At 45.9% G+C, this 16921-nt stretch overlaps 1 protein-coding gene across 1 annotated transcript in view; it reads right to left on the minus strand.

Moving 5' to 3' along the window:
* The window catches only part of LOC311246605 (uncharacterized protein), a gene marked incomplete at its 3' end in the record, with an annotated part of 135360 nt that overhangs the window by 93147 nt on the left and 25292 nt on the right, over positions 1–16921 (minus strand). The gene's annotated exons all lie outside the window — the stretch shown is intronic.

Here is a 16921-nt window from a genome sequence, read left to right on the forward strand (position 1 = left end):
CCGCTATTTATTATTATTGAAATATGTCTGGTACAGCTTCATGGTATCGTTTGTGGTGTTATTATATCTAAAGTAAAGTTTCATAGGGTGAGGCGGCTGGGTGGCGCAGCGAACATTGCGCTCATCACCAACGCAAGAGACACCGGGTTCGAATCCGGCTGTCGGCGTTGCCTCCGGCTTGGGCCGACCGTCATACTAACTCAATTGGCAGAGTTAGCGGGTGGGAAGTCGAAGGGTGGTAGTCTGGACGTTGTGAACAGCGACTCCTTTTTTTTTGATAATTTTTTTTTTTATTATTATTCACATGAAACAAGACAACACAATAAACACAATCACAATACATAGAACTTCACAAGAAAATAACAAAAACAATAATAATACAGACTAACAATTTATACAGACAAAGAGAAAAGAAAACAGAGTTCAACCTTCTAAATTTTAAATCCAAGGGGTACTATCTAATAAATGGTCTTTCCCAGTGTTCAGCCCCGATTCACGGCTGTGTGACCCTATATTAATAAAACTTACATCTCCAATTCACCACAAGGACCACTTTTTGAGAACACGACCCGAAAACAGAGCAATGAACCTTCATGACAAAACAAAAACCTGTAGAGGTGTTCCATAGACTCACAGAGACCGCGTAAAATTGACCAAACAGTTAAGAAATAGTTAAATAGCTGCCCCCCCATAAAATCCCCAGCTAAACTCAAGAGGACAAGACAAAAGACAAGACAGACAAAACATTTCCTCCTCCCCCTCCCAAGAGACCCCCGGACTCACCCGAACACGCACATCAACCCCGCTCAGCCGCACACGGCGGTCCTGACCTTTTCAGCTGCTGCAAACCACAGGTCAATACCTGCCTGTCCCACCCCAATCACCCGCGCCGTGGATATCTCAAGATAAATCACATCCAATAGTGTTAGGGACCAGTTAATCACTGTAAGCTTCTCAGGCTCCTTCCATCTCATTGCTATTAGCTTCTTCGCTGCTGTGACACCCGCTAGGACAACCTTTTTTAGTTGAACGGACGCAGGTAGTGTCGTTATATCGTTCAGGAGTAGCGTAACAGCTGTGAATGGGATAGTTAAGCCACACAGATCTGAAAGTTTGTCCGTTATTGACCTCCAGAAGCGGGCCACTGGTGGGCAATCCCAATACATATGCATATTGTTATGGTTTGACACCGACCCCAAACGCAAACGACACAGAGAGAGTAGTTTCAGAGTTTGCCAAAAACTAGGGCTTGTTTATTTTACTGAATAACAGAAAGAACTGGGTTGAAAACAGAAACAGACTGGGATTCAAGCCTTTGAGGAATGTTGCTGCTCTGCAGCCTCTCCCGGGAAGGTTACGTCTGAGGAATCTGTCAGTGACGTCAGAGCCACTCTGCAGAATCCTCCCGGCAGTACTCCGAGGTGGTAGCGGAACAGGGAGAGAGAGAGAGCGCGTTAGCTCAGTGAACAGTTGGGAACAGACAGGTGACAGGTGAAGTGACTTATCCCAAACAGATAATCCAAGTGACTGAATCTTTGGTGTGAATACACACAGTGAGCAATGTCCCAACAAATAATCCAAGTGATAGAATCTTCGGTGTGAATACACACAGTGAGCAATGTCCCAACAATTTAATCCAAGTGATAGAATCTTCGGTGTGAATACACAGTGAGCAAAGTTCAAACAATAATGAATCCCAATGGACATCCAAAAAACAGGCAAAAAGGGTGAGAGACAGACTGAACAAAAAGCAGGAACTCTTCAGTGTTTACACACACGAAAACTGATAGAGTCAAAAGACTGTCTTGCAAAAACTCACCAGAGCGCTGTGCGTGAAGCGAGCAGATCAAACAGGGCGAGCGCTTCGTAACGGGGAACGGGTTGTCCAAACGGAATACTCTTCGAGAGTCCTGGGAGGCAAAGCACAGGGAAAAGCAGGCGACGGAAGGAACGGCAAAGCAGTGAATATATCAGAACGATCCAACAACACTTAATGGGGAATCAGGGTATATATAAGCAAAAGGAATACTTAATGACAAGCTGTGACAGCTGCGGGATGAGATTGACAAGCGTGTGGTTGGGGGAGCACCAATCAAACGGCGTCTACAGGAAGAAGCGTGTGAAGAGGAGAATGCAATTAATTAACCGAAAACTTAAAGGAACAGAGCGAGTAGGTGAGCAGCGGAACAAAACCTCACACATATAAGTGCCAGTGGCCTTTTGAGAGCACAAAGTGCACCGAGAGTCGGTTATCAGTCCCATAGCAAATAGCTTCCTAGGTGTAAGATAGGTCCTATGAATATAATTAAAATTTATTTGCTGGTGATTGGGGTTGCGGGAAGATAATGCCACATTTGCCCAAACATCATCCCAGTCAAACTCGGGGTCCAACTCCGGGATATCCACCCGCCAGATTGTATCCAATGATACATTTTTATACGTGGATTGAATTAAGAGCGTATAAAAGTCTGAAACAAACCCTCCGGAGGTCGTCCTGTCCACTATGAGCCTGAGGAAGGGGTGTGGGTGCAAAGCTTGAGCCCACGGCACGCCATGCGCCCTCAGCGCTGACCTTAGTTGAAGGTAAAGAAAAAAGGACTCGCCGGGAAGATCATAAAATTCTCTTAAGTCCTGAAACGCACAGAGGCCGTTCTTATCATAAATATCCTCCAGAGTATGAACTCCCCTCCTCTGCCATTGAGGAATATTAACCGGCTTGTGCCCAACAAGTAATTGCTGGTTATTAAAAATTGGAGAGTCCAGGTGCCATGGGCATTTAACCCCACACGTCCTCTGTACATTACGCCACGTTTGGATCACGTGAGTTATGATCGGTCCATACCTCAGCCGGCATTTCGAAATACAGTGGAGTACACCACATCCTGCAATCTTAGCGGTGAGACCGCCGCCGCTTCTAAGGAGCGCCAAGATACAGTATCTACAGGGTCTAGCCAGCACATCAGAGGTCTCAGTGAGAAGGACCAGAAATAAAGCTTAAAATCAGGGATTGCGAGGCCCCCATCTTGTTTCCTACGTTGAGTAGTAGCTCTTTTGATTCTCGGGCGTTTGTTATTCCAGATAAATTTAGATACCAACGATTGTACCTTGCGCCAGTGGTCTATTGGAGGGGGCAGGGGGAGCATTGAGCTAACAAAATTTATCCTAGGCAGAACATTCATTTTGATTATGGAAGCTCGGGCTTGTAGGGAGTTAGGAAGGGACGACCATCTGTCTAGATCCTGGCGTATTTTATCATAAGTACCCGTGAAGTTGTACTTAGTAGTTTGACTCAGCGTGGGGAATATCTCTATACCTAAGTATTTAAAATGTTCCACTATGGGGATATCAGCTGGTAGTCGCACCGCCTTGGCCAGCTCATTAAGAGGTAGGCAGGCTGATTTGTTCCAGTTAATCTTAAAGCCTGACAATTTACCAAAGTCGTCGATTATTTCCAATAATTTTGTGGCCGACCGGGAAGGGTCATCCATAAAAATCAGTAGGTCATCCGCATAGAGAGCAATTTTGTGTGGTGTATTATTGATCATTATGGGGACGATGTCCTCTGATTGCCTAATAAATTGGGCCAATGGTTCGAGGGAAAGCGCGAATAGTCCCGGGCTCAGAGGACAACCCTGTCTAGAACATCTGGAGACTGGGAAAAGTGTGGAACAGTTTTTGCCTGTCAGTATCATTGCCGACGGCGAGGCATACAGGACTTTAATCATATGAATAAAATTCTTTCCCAGACCCATGACCTCAAGTACCTTCCACAGGTATGACCATTCTAGTCTGTCAAACGCCTTCATGGCATCCAAAGACAGAACAGTGGACGGAGCTGTATTGTCTTTACTGTTATCGACTACATGCAACAGCCTCCTAAGATTATCTGCAGCCAGGCGCCCCGGGATAAAACCAGTTTGATCGCAATGTACCAATACCGTCATAAATCTCTGCAGGCGGCGGGCCAGCACCTTGGCAAACACTTTTAAATCGGCCCCGAGAAGACTCAAGGGCCTATAGCTACCACAATCATTGGGATCTTTGTCCTTCTTGAGAAGTAAAGAAATCAGCGCCATGTTGACATCTCTTGAGAACTCCCCCTGTTCGATAGCATAATTGATCATATCGAGCATCAATGGGCCCAGTTGGTCCCAGAAAGCTAAATACACCTCGGGTGGAATACCATCCCAGCCTGGTGCCTTACCCCTCTGCATTTCAGCGATCGTCTCCCTTAGTTCCATAGGGGTGATCGGTTTCCCCAGTTCCTTAGCCTCTTCCTCAGAAATGTGGGGTATCTCAAGCCCGCCAATGAACGATTCAAATTTAGAGTTGTCGAGATTAACCTCTGAGCTATATAACTGTGAGTAAAACTCTTTACAAGTGTCGTTGATCTTTTTCGAATCCGTAGTGATTGTACCCTGTCGCGTCTTGATCGAGGGGATATCCGAGAAATGATCATTCGAGCGTATTTTCATTGCCAATAGATGGCTAGGCCTGGAGCCGTGAAAGTAGTAATTTTGCCTTGTCCTATGTATCAAGAACTCAGACTGTTGTTTAAGTATGGAGTTTATTTCCTTCTTGACTATCTTACGTTGTGTGTTTAGTCGTTCACTATAGTTAGTTTGCAAAGATGCGTATAGATCCGTATATAATGTTTCCAGTCCTTCTAGTTTTTTTTATCGGGATTTACGTAAGTTGGAGGAGAAAAGTGTGACATGACCCCTGATAAATCCTTTCAATGCGTTCCATAGGACCCTGGGGTCATCGACCGTGCCAACATTGATCTGCAAGAATTCAGCTAGTTTACTCCCGAACTCAGAGCAGAAATCATCGTTCTTTAATAAGGTTGAGTTAAAACGCCACCTGGGAGCTCTCGTGGAGAGCCTGCCAAAGGTTGCCACAAGGAAAATCCCCTTGTGGTCCGAGAGAGCCAGGGGAACCAATGAGACGTCGAAACTATCAAACAAATTAGGGGATGCGAATGCATAGTCTATTCGAGAGAAGGTTTTATGTCTGGCAGACAGGTGAGAGTAATCCTTGAGGGTGGGATTGGATAAGCGCCATAGGTCTGCGAGCCCAGTGTCCTGGGCCCACATCCTGAGGGCCTTAGAGGACAGTTTTTGGTCGCTTGTTTCCGAGGACCCGGACCTATCCATCTCCGCATCCCAGCATGCATTAAAATCGCCACCCACAATGAGAGCGTATCCAGTAAGTTCCAACATATTCTTTGTGATTGTATTATAGAACGCTGAATCAAATGTGTTAGGGGCATACAATGCTATTATTGCCATCTTCCTATGAGAGAACTCAACTTTTGCTATAGTAATCCTTCCCTCCGTGTCCGACCACACATCCAGGACTTTGATATCAAGGTTACGTCTTGTAACTATGACGACTCCTTTCGTCTTATCATCGGCTGAGGATGAGGAGATAACATGATATTGTCGATTTGCTAGCCTTGACACATCACCCACCAATAAATGCGTCTCACTAAGGAGAGCAAGGTCAATATTTCTTCTCTTCAATAACCAAAGGACACTGGCACGCTTGTGTGGGGCGTTAAGACCTCCTGCGTTCCAAATTAAAATATTCAATTTAGCCATGGTCGAGTTTGTCTAAATGCGTAGAGAACATACCAGTGCAGCCAGGCTGAGTACAGAGGCGCTGATCCAGGCGGGCCCAGACGGTCAATCCCAGGAGTTCAGAGGAGGAACAATTACACACATATAAGACAACAGTACATAAAACACATAAAAATACCACCCCAGTTACAACCCCCCCTCCTTCTACTCTAAACCCTAACCCACCCGTCCTATTATAAGCCCTCCTATACCCACTCTCCAATCCCCTCCCTATGCCCCATCCACTAAGGATGGTCATCTTCCTATCATTTCCCACTGGAGTCATGGATCCAATAAGACGCTCCCCACTCCGACCCCCCTCTAGATAAACCCCTGATTAAACCCCCACTAGTCCAATAAACACAAATAATAATAAAAATTAAATTCAATAAAGATATCGGTCGAAAACCACCTGAGCCTTGGCCCTAACATGAGATAACCATAATGGAAAATAGCCATTATTATATAATAACTCAACATCACCCCTGCAACCATCTATTTCCGAGTCTGCGCATCAACGTCGCAATATTATAGCACAAATGGATAAAGGAAAATTCAAAACAAAATTAAATTACAGCATACCAGCAGATAGTCTAAGGCAGTATCGGATCACAGGTAAATTGTGCAAACAGATGTCATTTAAACAACGACAATAATAAAAAGGGGGTTATGGTCAAAGTGCGCACCTGTAACAGCCCCTCTGAACAGGCACAACGGTTGGAATGACATAACCTGTAAGTGCCCCTCTGATCAGGCACAACGGCTGGAATGACATAACCTTTGTAAGAATAGAATTAAACACATTCATTAACCCGGGGATGGTAATAAGCAATACCTGACACAACCTGTTATCATATATTGTTTATATATATATTCAACGATCTTCTCCTACCGGAGCCCAAAGCTCAAAACAGCCTGGATATAAAAATAAAAGCATACAAGAAGTTAGTTAAGGACCCGATCACCGTTGAATTGTGCGAACCGATGACACTTAAACAGCAACAACAACCAAAGTGCGTAAATATTAACGGGTCTCGAATGTCTCAGCGCAGACGTTAGACGCAGCCCGCTAGCAAGCCCGAGGCTAGCGCGTAAGCTAGTGATGAATCCGGATAGCACGTTAGAGTCTGTTATGTACATTGTTCAGCTAGCTTGTTAGCTTCCAAAGAGGCGATACACAAGTACGACCATGAGGTCAGCATTAGCAAGTAACAGAAGTCATTGGGAAGCCCCGCTAGTTGGATGGGCAGTGAACAGTTAGCATGTCTAGGCATGACAGCATGAATTGTCGGCCCTATTAATGTATTCAGACCCACATCGCCAAGTCACTCACCCGTCATAGATATCAAGCTACAGTCTCGGCTATCCCCTCGAGATATTCCTTCGCTTTAGCCAACGACCAAAATGAACGCCGACCATCGACCTTATCCAACACAGATAATTTCGCGGGAGCGAATAGCGTGGGCCTCAGGCCTAGTTTCCATAGCTTGGACAGGACCACTTTGTATTCGCCTCTCTGTGCTTGAACCTCCGGAGTAAAGTCTTCGAAAATGGCCACTTTGTGATCGCCAAGCCTTAGATTACCCCTTCTGGTACGAGCCGACCGCATGATGAGTTCTCTCTGCTGTAGCCTGTTCAGCTTGACAATGATGGGCCTCGGTTCCTTGTTCACTCCAGGAGTGGACCTGCCCGCTCTGTAGGCCGATTCACATACGGGAGGGGAGGGGAGGACGTCTTTCCCCAGTATTTCTTGCAGCAATTCTGGCATGGTCTCAGAGAGACGGCCTTCCCCGCTGCCCTCCGGTACTCCAACAATCCTGATGTTGTAGCGTCTCTCCCGGGACTGTATTTCCACAATTACCGACTGTAGTTTGGCAACTTCGGCCTGCCTAGCCAGCAGGGAGAGCTCCAGATCCGCCATCTTCTCGTCCTGTAATGAGGCCTCCGTCGTTAGCGCAGCTAGTTCAATAGCATTAGCCGAGGAGACAGCGTGCAGCGACTCCATCTTGTCTATCAACGGGACGACCGCCAACCTTATTTCCCCTGATATCTCTCGATGAAGGTTATCACAAAAATCCGCCAGCACTTTTCTTTGTGTTTCAGCGAAGCGTGTCTCAGATTCTGCATGGAGCTTGGTCATGACCGAGAGCACAGCTTCGCTTATCTCCCCGACACCGGGCGATGGTGCGGCCAGGCCCAGTGGTAGTTTGCTGGCTGGAGCGCTCATGGATCTGGTTTCCACCACCGACATCGCAGAAAGTCGAAAAAAGTTGACGACAGTAGTTGAAACTCGACGACTTAACAAGCAGACAAAAAACAAATAAAAATAAAATAAAGACTAATGGGGAAAAACGTATATTCCGCACGGTAGAAGGGAGCTCACGTGAAACACGTCTACTCCATAATCGCCTAGCTCCGCCCCCCCGTGAACAGCGACTCCTACAGGTCGGTTGGGGAGCCTGCACAGCAAAGTCAGGAAAAGTGGCGGGGGCAGTGTGAGCCTCCTACACGTTACTCCTCGCCAAATGAGAGTCCGCGCTGGCAGGTGAAAAGATGTGACAGGCTGCCTCCACATGTATCGGAGGGGACATGAGATGCAAGGCTTCTATCCTCCCTACAACCGGCCAGTGGGGGGCATATGCGACAACGATCAGGGGAGGGGAGGGAGAATTGGCACGAGAGGTAAATTGGGATGGGGAGAAAAATCACAGAAAAAGGAGGAGAGAGGGGCGGTTAGGTGGCCGAGCGGAGATTGCGTTCGTCACCAACCCCGGAGCTGTGAGCTGGATTCGCCTGTTCGAATCCAGCTCACAGCTCCGGGGTTGTCACCAGCTTGGCTGGCCGTCTGCACTAATACAATTGGCTGTATTAGAGGGTGGGAGAAGCTGGCGGGGTGGGTCCGGGTCGTTGTAAACAGCGACTCCTACAGTTCGGTCGGGGCGCCTGCTAAGCGCGGATAGGACTTGAGGGGGATAGTGTGGTCCTCCCACACGCTACGCCCTCTCGATGAGAATCCGCGCTGCCGGGTGAAAAGAAGCGGTGATTGGCTGGACGTGTGTCGGAGGAAGCACGTGGTAGCCTCCACTCTCCCAGATGATCTGACTGTGGGGGGTAAGTGCGCAGCGACCAGGAAGGGACTGGGAATTGGCATACGACTAACATTGGGATGGGAGAAAATCGGAGGAAAATGGAGGGGGAAAAAGATCAATAAAAAAAAAGGAAAAAGGAGGAGAGAAAGTAAAAAAAAAAATAAAAATAAAAAAAATAGTTTCATAGGGTGAGCAGCTTTAAGTACCTGGGGGTTCTCATCTCAGAGGACCTGACATGGACAACACACATAGACTCAGTCGTAAAAAAGGCGAAGCAGCGCCTCTACCACCTGAGACAGTTAAGGAAGTTCAGAGTATCGGGGAAGATACTCCAATCCTTCTACGCTGTAGAGAGCATCTTGACTGGAAACATCACTGCCTGGTATGGAAACAGCAAGGCACAGGACAAGAAGGCCCTACAGAGAGTGGTGCGCTCAGCTGAGCGTACTACGGGTATTGCACTACCACCCCTGCAGGTCTTATATAACAAGAGGTGCAAATCCAGAGCCTGCAGAATAATGAAAGACCCTCACCACCCCAACAACAGCCTGTTCAAGCTGCTGCGGTCAGGCAAACACCTGCGCACACCAGCAACTAGGACAGAGAGACTTCGGCTCAGCTTCTTCCCCCAGGCCATCAGAGTCTTGAACACTGAACTCTCCACACACAAGCACACATGAGCACACACACAACACACATACTGTATACGCTCACACACTAACAGACACTTTAGCACGAACACACACATGCTGCACACGCACACACTCAACGGTCAATGAAAAAGGTCACTTAAAAAATAAAAAATAAAAGAACGGGAGTGGTTCTTGTATAGTAAATAGATGGATATAGCAAGATAAGGATATATAGTCAAGGGCGTAACTCTGTTGTCAGTGGTGGAGGGGACACATTTGGGGGCGTGGTCAGTGGCGGAGGGGTGCTACGTATAGTTGTATGGTCGCGGGGGTGGGGTAGGTTTAAAAAAATAATAATAAATGCAATACTTTTTTCCTATGTCATTCCACTTTATTACACATAACTTTATTTATGTATGGACTTTAATGTTTAGATTTTTTGTCTGGATTCCCTGAGTTAATACCAAAGTCTGGTGGAAATTTCACTTGAATGGCCACATTGGAAATATATTTACGGGACAAAATGCTGATGTGTTCAATACTTATTTCCCCCATTTGTATGTCTCATTCTATGTCTTATTCTTATTTTTATTACTTGTATTATTGCACAATTGCTGCGGGCATGACCACCCGCATTTCACTGTATGCTTGTATGCCGTGACAAATAAAACTCTTGACTTGACTTGACATAAGTGTGTGTGTGTGTGTGTGTGTGTGTGTGTGTGTGTGTGTGTGTGTGTGTGTGTGTGTGTGTATCTTCCTCCCCCTGACAGACCACTCAATGTTACTTCCCCCTCCTCACCAGTTCACAGACATGCACCAATCACCACATGCATGTGTGTGTCTGTATGCAGTGGTCTATCTAGGTTGTCCTCGGACGGGCCCTCCATCGGTGCTTCCAGTCATCCCGATCCTCCATGCATCTGGCTAGCTCGCCGGTGCTTTCTGTTCCCGCATCTCTCCTGAGTACGTCCATGTAGGTTAGTGTGGGACGTCCTCGTGATCGATGCCCGTGTGTTGGTTCCCACAGCACAAGGTTGCTGGTTGGCATCTCATGGTGTCTCTGGCAGTGACCTGCCAGCCTCATTCTCCTGACTGCCACTTTATCGCTCACCTTTAGCACCCCCCCATACAAGTTTGCATTAGTGACATGCTCATCCTTGTTGATGTTGAGCACCACACACATCACACCACACAGTGGTGGAAGAAGTACACAGTTCCTTTACTTAGTAAAATTATAGTATACTATTGAATGTACTTAAGTATCTAAAGTAAAAGTACGCATTCTACATGTTTGTGTATTCTAGAGCTTGGGAGCATTCAATAATTGAACCATTGACCTCTAAAGGTTATGTTAAAGTGGTATGTGGGCCAGTTATGCTGCTCTGATTAAAGGTTAAGTTAAAGTGGTATGTGATCCAGTTATGCTGCTCTGATTATGTCCTCTTGAAGTTGACAGGCTTCTCATGTGAAAGTATATAATCTTCATACATTTTTGCCACGTTCTCTATATGCAAAACCTTTTTCTTCACAGTAACTAGTAACTGATGGGGTCAGATAAATGTAGTGGAGTAAAAAGTGTCAGGGTTGGGGGGGGGGGGTGTAGGACACACACGCAGACAGGGGGGTAACCACTGGAATCGCTGAGCGATGAGAGAGGGTGGGGGAAAACACAAGAATAAAATAAATTTAAATTAAAACAGTAGGAAACACAAAACACCAGTATAAAATAACTGGGTAAAAATCCCAAAATAACCACCACTGCCTAACAGTTGAAAACAACAATAAAAACAATACCACTAGAGACAGAGAAAGCCCTAGAAGCATGAGCTTGGGACACTCCTCTACTATTGAGGGAAAAACATGAAATGGATAAGCATCCGAACACAGTGAACCAAACCTACTTAATGCACACCTGACACCAATCAGGTGGCAATCAAGCCCACACACCTGCCATGCCGCATGGCAATTAACTGCAGAGGCCAGTGCTGCCCCTCACAGAAAGATGAAATAGACAGCTGTCCCCCTCACAGAAAGACGAAATAAAGCCAAAGCACCTTAGAATAAACTAAAATAAAACCCACATAAACCGTGATCCATCACAAAAAAATTACAATATTCCCTTTGAAATGTAGTGGAGTAAAAGTATAAAGTTCCCTAAAATGAAAATACTCACTTGTAAAGTACAAGTAGCAATTTTTCTTTACTTAAGTACAGTAGTTACTTTCCACCACTGTCTGTATGTTTAGTATTTTTCCAAACAGCCTTTTGTGTGCCCTATGGGTCTGACCGGTTACGCTTAGTACCAGCTTGGCATGCACTAATCTAGGCAACATGCCAGATAGATGTAAACATGCAAAATGTCAAGCCTCAACAACACTGACTTGATGTTTTTTTTTTAGATTCAAGATTAAAATGTAAGATACATTTTTCATTACGTTTTAATTTCTGTATATTTAGTAGAGTAGGCTGGACGAAAAGTAGCACCTGGCTCTCCAGGTTGGGGGTTGGGCAAGGGGCTAACATCCCCACCCTGTAAAACACTATATTGTTACAGAAACAAGAGATAAATAAGACATCAACACCTTGGCCCAGGGAAGAGAAGGGTCTTCGATAAGAAGGTCTATGACACCATGTGGTGAAAGCCAGAAGTCTCTGGAAGCCACACGGCCGACCACCTTCTTTCGACCAGGGCTGCCCACATCGGTACGTGGAACGTGAGAACCATGTATGAGACGGGTAAGACATTTCAAGTAGCAGCAGCGATGAGTAACTACAATCTCACGCTGCTAGGAATAAGCGAGACAAGATGGACACAGTCCGAACAGAAACTACTAGCCTCAGGAGAGTGGGAGCATGTCTATGTTCCCCGGGTCCTATGTTCCCCAGGTTCTATGTTCCCCGCTTTGATTGATTGATTGATTGAACATTTTAGACCACCAGCCCTGATTCCAAACTCTAACCTTAACCAGTTCGAAAGAGGGCCTAAGCTTAACCGTTCGAAACAAGGCGGACATTAATAATTAATAAAATAATAAAAATTTATAAAATGTTCTATCTATTAATCAATCAAAGCGAGGAACATAGAACCCGGGGAACATAGGACCCGGGGAACATAGGGATGATCCCAGGAGAGTTACTGCTGTACTCCGGACACGAAGAGGACAACGCCTCCCACACCCAAGGAGTAGCACTGATGCTATCTAAAGCAGCACAGACAGCACTCATAGGATGGGAAGCCCATGGTCCAAGGATCATCACCACGTCTGTATCAGCAAGAAATTCAGGAGGTCCATGCAGGATATAAGAGTAAAGAGAGGAGCAGATGTGGCTTCAGACCACCACCTCATCGTAGCTAGCCTGAAGCTGAAGTTGAGAAAGAACTGGATGTCGGCACGTACAACACGACACAGGTACAACACAGCTTTCTTGAGAGACGCTAGTAAGCTGGAAGAGTTCAGAGTAACACTCAGCAACAAGTTCCAAGTTTTACAGGAGCTGTTGGAAGAGGACGAGTGTACCCTGGAGAACAGGTGGAAGGAGATAAAAGAGGCAGTAATGTCTACCTGCCAGGAAGTGCTTGGCCCCAAGAAGCACCAGCACAAGGAGTGGATATCAGGGGACAGTCTGCGAAAGATCCAAGAGAAGAGGGAGAAGAAGGCGGCAGTGAACAACAGCCGGACAAGAGCAGAGAAGACAAAGGCACAAGAAAGGTATGCAGAAGGAAACAAGCTAGTAAAGAAGAGCATCAGAGCAGACAAGCAAAGGTATATGGACGACCTGGCAACAGAGGCAGAGCAAGCAGCAAGAGAGGGGAATATGAGAGAACTGTACACCAAGAAGCTGGCAGGAAAGTACAGCAAACCAGAATAACCTGTGAAGGGCAAAGAGGGAAGACCGATAACAACGGGAGAGGAGCAACAGAAGAACAGATGGATGGAGTATTTTGAAAAACTTCTAAACCGGCCAGCACCACAGAACCCACCAGACATCACACAGGCTGACACAGACCTACGCATAGCCAGCAACGCACCAACCAGGGAATAAATTAGGACGGCTATCAAGCAGCTGAGGAACGGAAAGGCTGCAGGACCAGACAACATCCCCGTGGAGGCACTGAAGTCAGATATAGAAACCACGGTGAAGATGCTCCCACTCTTCATGAAGATATGGGAGGAAGAAGAAGTGCCAGGAGATTGGAAAGAGGGCTACCTCATCAAGATCCCAAAGAAAGGCGACCTTAGCAATTGCGCAAATTACAGAGGGATCACACTGCTATCAGTGCCAGGGAAGGTTTTTAACAGAGTCATCTTGAACAGGATGAAGGACCTCATCGATGCACAACTCCGCGATGAGCAAGCTGGTTTCCGCAAGGACCGATCCTGCACAGACCAGATTGCAGTGCTGCGCATCATCGTGGAGCAGTCGATAGAGTGGAACTCGCCCCTGTACATAAACTTTGTGGACTATGAGAAAGCCTTTGACAGCCTAGACAGAGAGACCCTCTGGAAGCTTCTCCGACATTATGGGGTGCCGACCAAGATTGTTTCCATCATCAGGAAATCCTATGAGGGACTGACATGCAAGGTGGTCCACGGAGGGCAGCTCACAGAGGCATTCCAAATGAGGACTGGGGTCAGACAAGGTTGTCTGCTCTCGCCCTTCCTCTTCCTGCTGGCCATTGACTGGATAATGAAGACCTCCACAGCACAGAGAAGGTACGGGATTCAGTGGACACCTTGGATGCAACTGGACGCCTTGGACTATGCTGACGATTTGGCACTACTGTCGCACACCCAACAACAGATGCAGGAGAAGACCAACAACGTGGCATCCACTTCCGCGCAATGGGACTCAACATCCACAAAGGCAAGACTAAGATCCTCAAGACCAATGCAGCAAACAACACCAACGCAATCATGCTGGATGGCGAGGCTTTGGAAGAAGTTGAAGCCTTTACCTACCTTAGCAGTGTTATTGACAAGCAGGGCGGCACAGATGCTGATGTTAGAGCATGAATAAGGAAAGCATGTACAGCATTTGTGCAATTACGGAACATCTGGAGCTCAAAAGAACTGACTTCCAACACCAAAGTCAAATTCTTCAACACCAACGTCAAGGAAGTCTTACTATATGGAGCAGAGACATGGAGAACTACAGCTGCAACCATCAGGAAAGTGCAGGTCTTAATTAACAGCTGCCTGTGGAAGATCATCCACATCCGATGGCCAGACACCATCAGCAACTGCGAACTCTGGCAGAGAACAAACCAGAAGAAATTAAGAAACGCAGATGGCGCTGGATAGGCCACACCCTGCGAAAGCCCGCAAGTACCATCAACAGACACTCCCTAACATGGAACCCACAGGGAAAGTGGAAAAGGGGTCGCCCAAGAAACACCTGGCGCAGAGACCTGGAGGCAGACACCAATACCATGAAGATAACCTGGAACCAACTGGAGAGAACAGCTGAAGACAGAGATGCCTGGAGATCACTTGTTGACGGCCTATATGCCCCAGAAGGGGTAGCAGGTGAAAGTAACTAAGTAAGTAATCTTTTACGCTTTTGATTAATTTATACTTCACTTATTTGCCCAATTAGCCATTCATCCACCAATCTATCTGCCTTACAGGGCTGGAGGAGGAGACGACAATTGGCAATACATTTTTGGTGTAGTTTAGACCCCATTCCGCTCAGAGATTACATCATTACATCATCACTGAGAAATTCTGGAAGAATAAAAAAAAGAAAATAAATTGAGACATGGTAGAGTGAACAGCTATTTCCACCAGGCAAACAGACTACTGATGGAAAGCATACACAAGCAAGTGACTTACACACCACACAGGCACACTTATTACACACAGTAGTCACTACTGTAATAACCTTAAAGCTGGGAGCCTGTTTGTGTTCTCTCTCTCTCTTGCTCTCTCCCTTCTTTTTGTTCTCCCTGTCTCCTTCTGTTCTTGGGCCCTCATGCAGGAAGAATGGAATGCTGGGTGAGAGTGAGTGAGAAAGAGAGAGAGAGAGAGAGAGAGAGAGAGAGAGAGAGAGAGAGAGAGAGAGAGAGAGAGAGAGTGTGTGTGTGTGTGAGTGGGAGAGAGAGAAAGAAAGAGAGAGAGAACAGAAATGGCAGTGCTGCTGTAATTTGAATTTTATGCCTTCCTTATCGCTTTAATGATTTTCTTTATTATCTCCACCAGGCGGAAGCCTGAGGAGATCATGTAATTAGTTGCGTCTGTGTGTGTGTGTGTGTGTGTGTGTGTGTGTGTGTGTGTGTGTGTGTGTGTGTGTGTGTGTGTGTGTGTGTGTGTGTGTGTGTGTGTGTGTGTGTGTGTGTGTGTGTGTGTGTGTGTGTGTGTGTGTGTGTCTCTGTCTGCAGCTAATCTCACAAACTACAGGGCCGATTTGGATGAGACGTTGTCGGCTACATACTGTAGGCTGACAGAAGGCCAAGGACCTGGATTCTCGAATATTTTTCAGTATGATATACCTTAACCTTTATGAACCAATTGTTCATTGAAATAAGCCCCCTAATATGCCCCCCTTCCATATCTCATGAACTGTTTGTCTCATGAACCGAGACTTATGGGAGGTGTCAATGAACTTTAAGTTTTAAAGCTTTATTCCACCCAAATAGTTAAAGGTTTATTCCACCCAATAGTGTAATAATGTGTAATACTGTAATAGTGTAATAGTGTGTAAAAGTGTTAATACTGTGTAATAGTGTGTGATACTGTAATAGTGTAATAGAGTGGCTCGGGAGGTAGAGCAGTCGTCTGGTAATCTGGAGGTTCCCTGCTCCCGATGAGCAGGTTGGCACCTTGCATGGTCGCCTCCACCGTCTGTGTGCAAATGTGTGAGTGAATGTGTAAAAAAGCGAGGAACAAATTGTAAAGCACTTTGGATAAAAGCGCTATATAAATGCAGTCCATTTACCATCCATTTATATGCAGTCCAATAGTGTAATACTGTGTAATAGTGTAATAGTGTAATACTGTGTAATTATGTAATACTGTGTAATAGTGTAATAGTGTGTAATGGTGTAATATTGTGTAAAAGTGTTAATAGTGTAATACTTTGTAATAGCATAATAGTGTGTAATACTGTAATAGTGTAATACTGTATAATAGTGTTCATTGGTCTATGTTTGCCATGTGTAGGCTATTAGATAAATAGGTGGCTGCTGCCTGGTGTTGATTTGCACTCTATTGAGTGCACCTTTCTAGTTAACAGCGTTTTTAAATTGGTGTATGTTTTCATGGACACTAGTATACATTTCTCTCTCTATATTTGAATGATAATAAAGTGCATTTATAAAGCACTTTTCTAGACACTCAAAGTGCTTTACTACAATGTAGGATGGAAATTACCTCCACTGTGTAGCACCTAACCTTGGGCTAAGCAGACTCAATGGCTGCCATACCCTGGCACCAGGCACACATCACACACTACACAATGGCTGAAAGGCTCAGGAGACAGGGATTGATATCAGTTAATTAAGGGGAAGGGATGATTAGGTGGCCTTGATTGGGAATTTGACCAGGAACGTCGGGGAACCCCCTACTATTTGCGATAG

Source organism: Notolepis coatsorum, assembly GCF_963971535.1.
Source record: "Notolepis coatsorum genome assembly, chromosome: 19".
In the NCBI taxonomy this organism is placed as follows: domain Eukaryota; kingdom Metazoa; phylum Chordata; class Actinopteri; order Aulopiformes; family Paralepididae; genus Notolepis; species Notolepis coatsorum.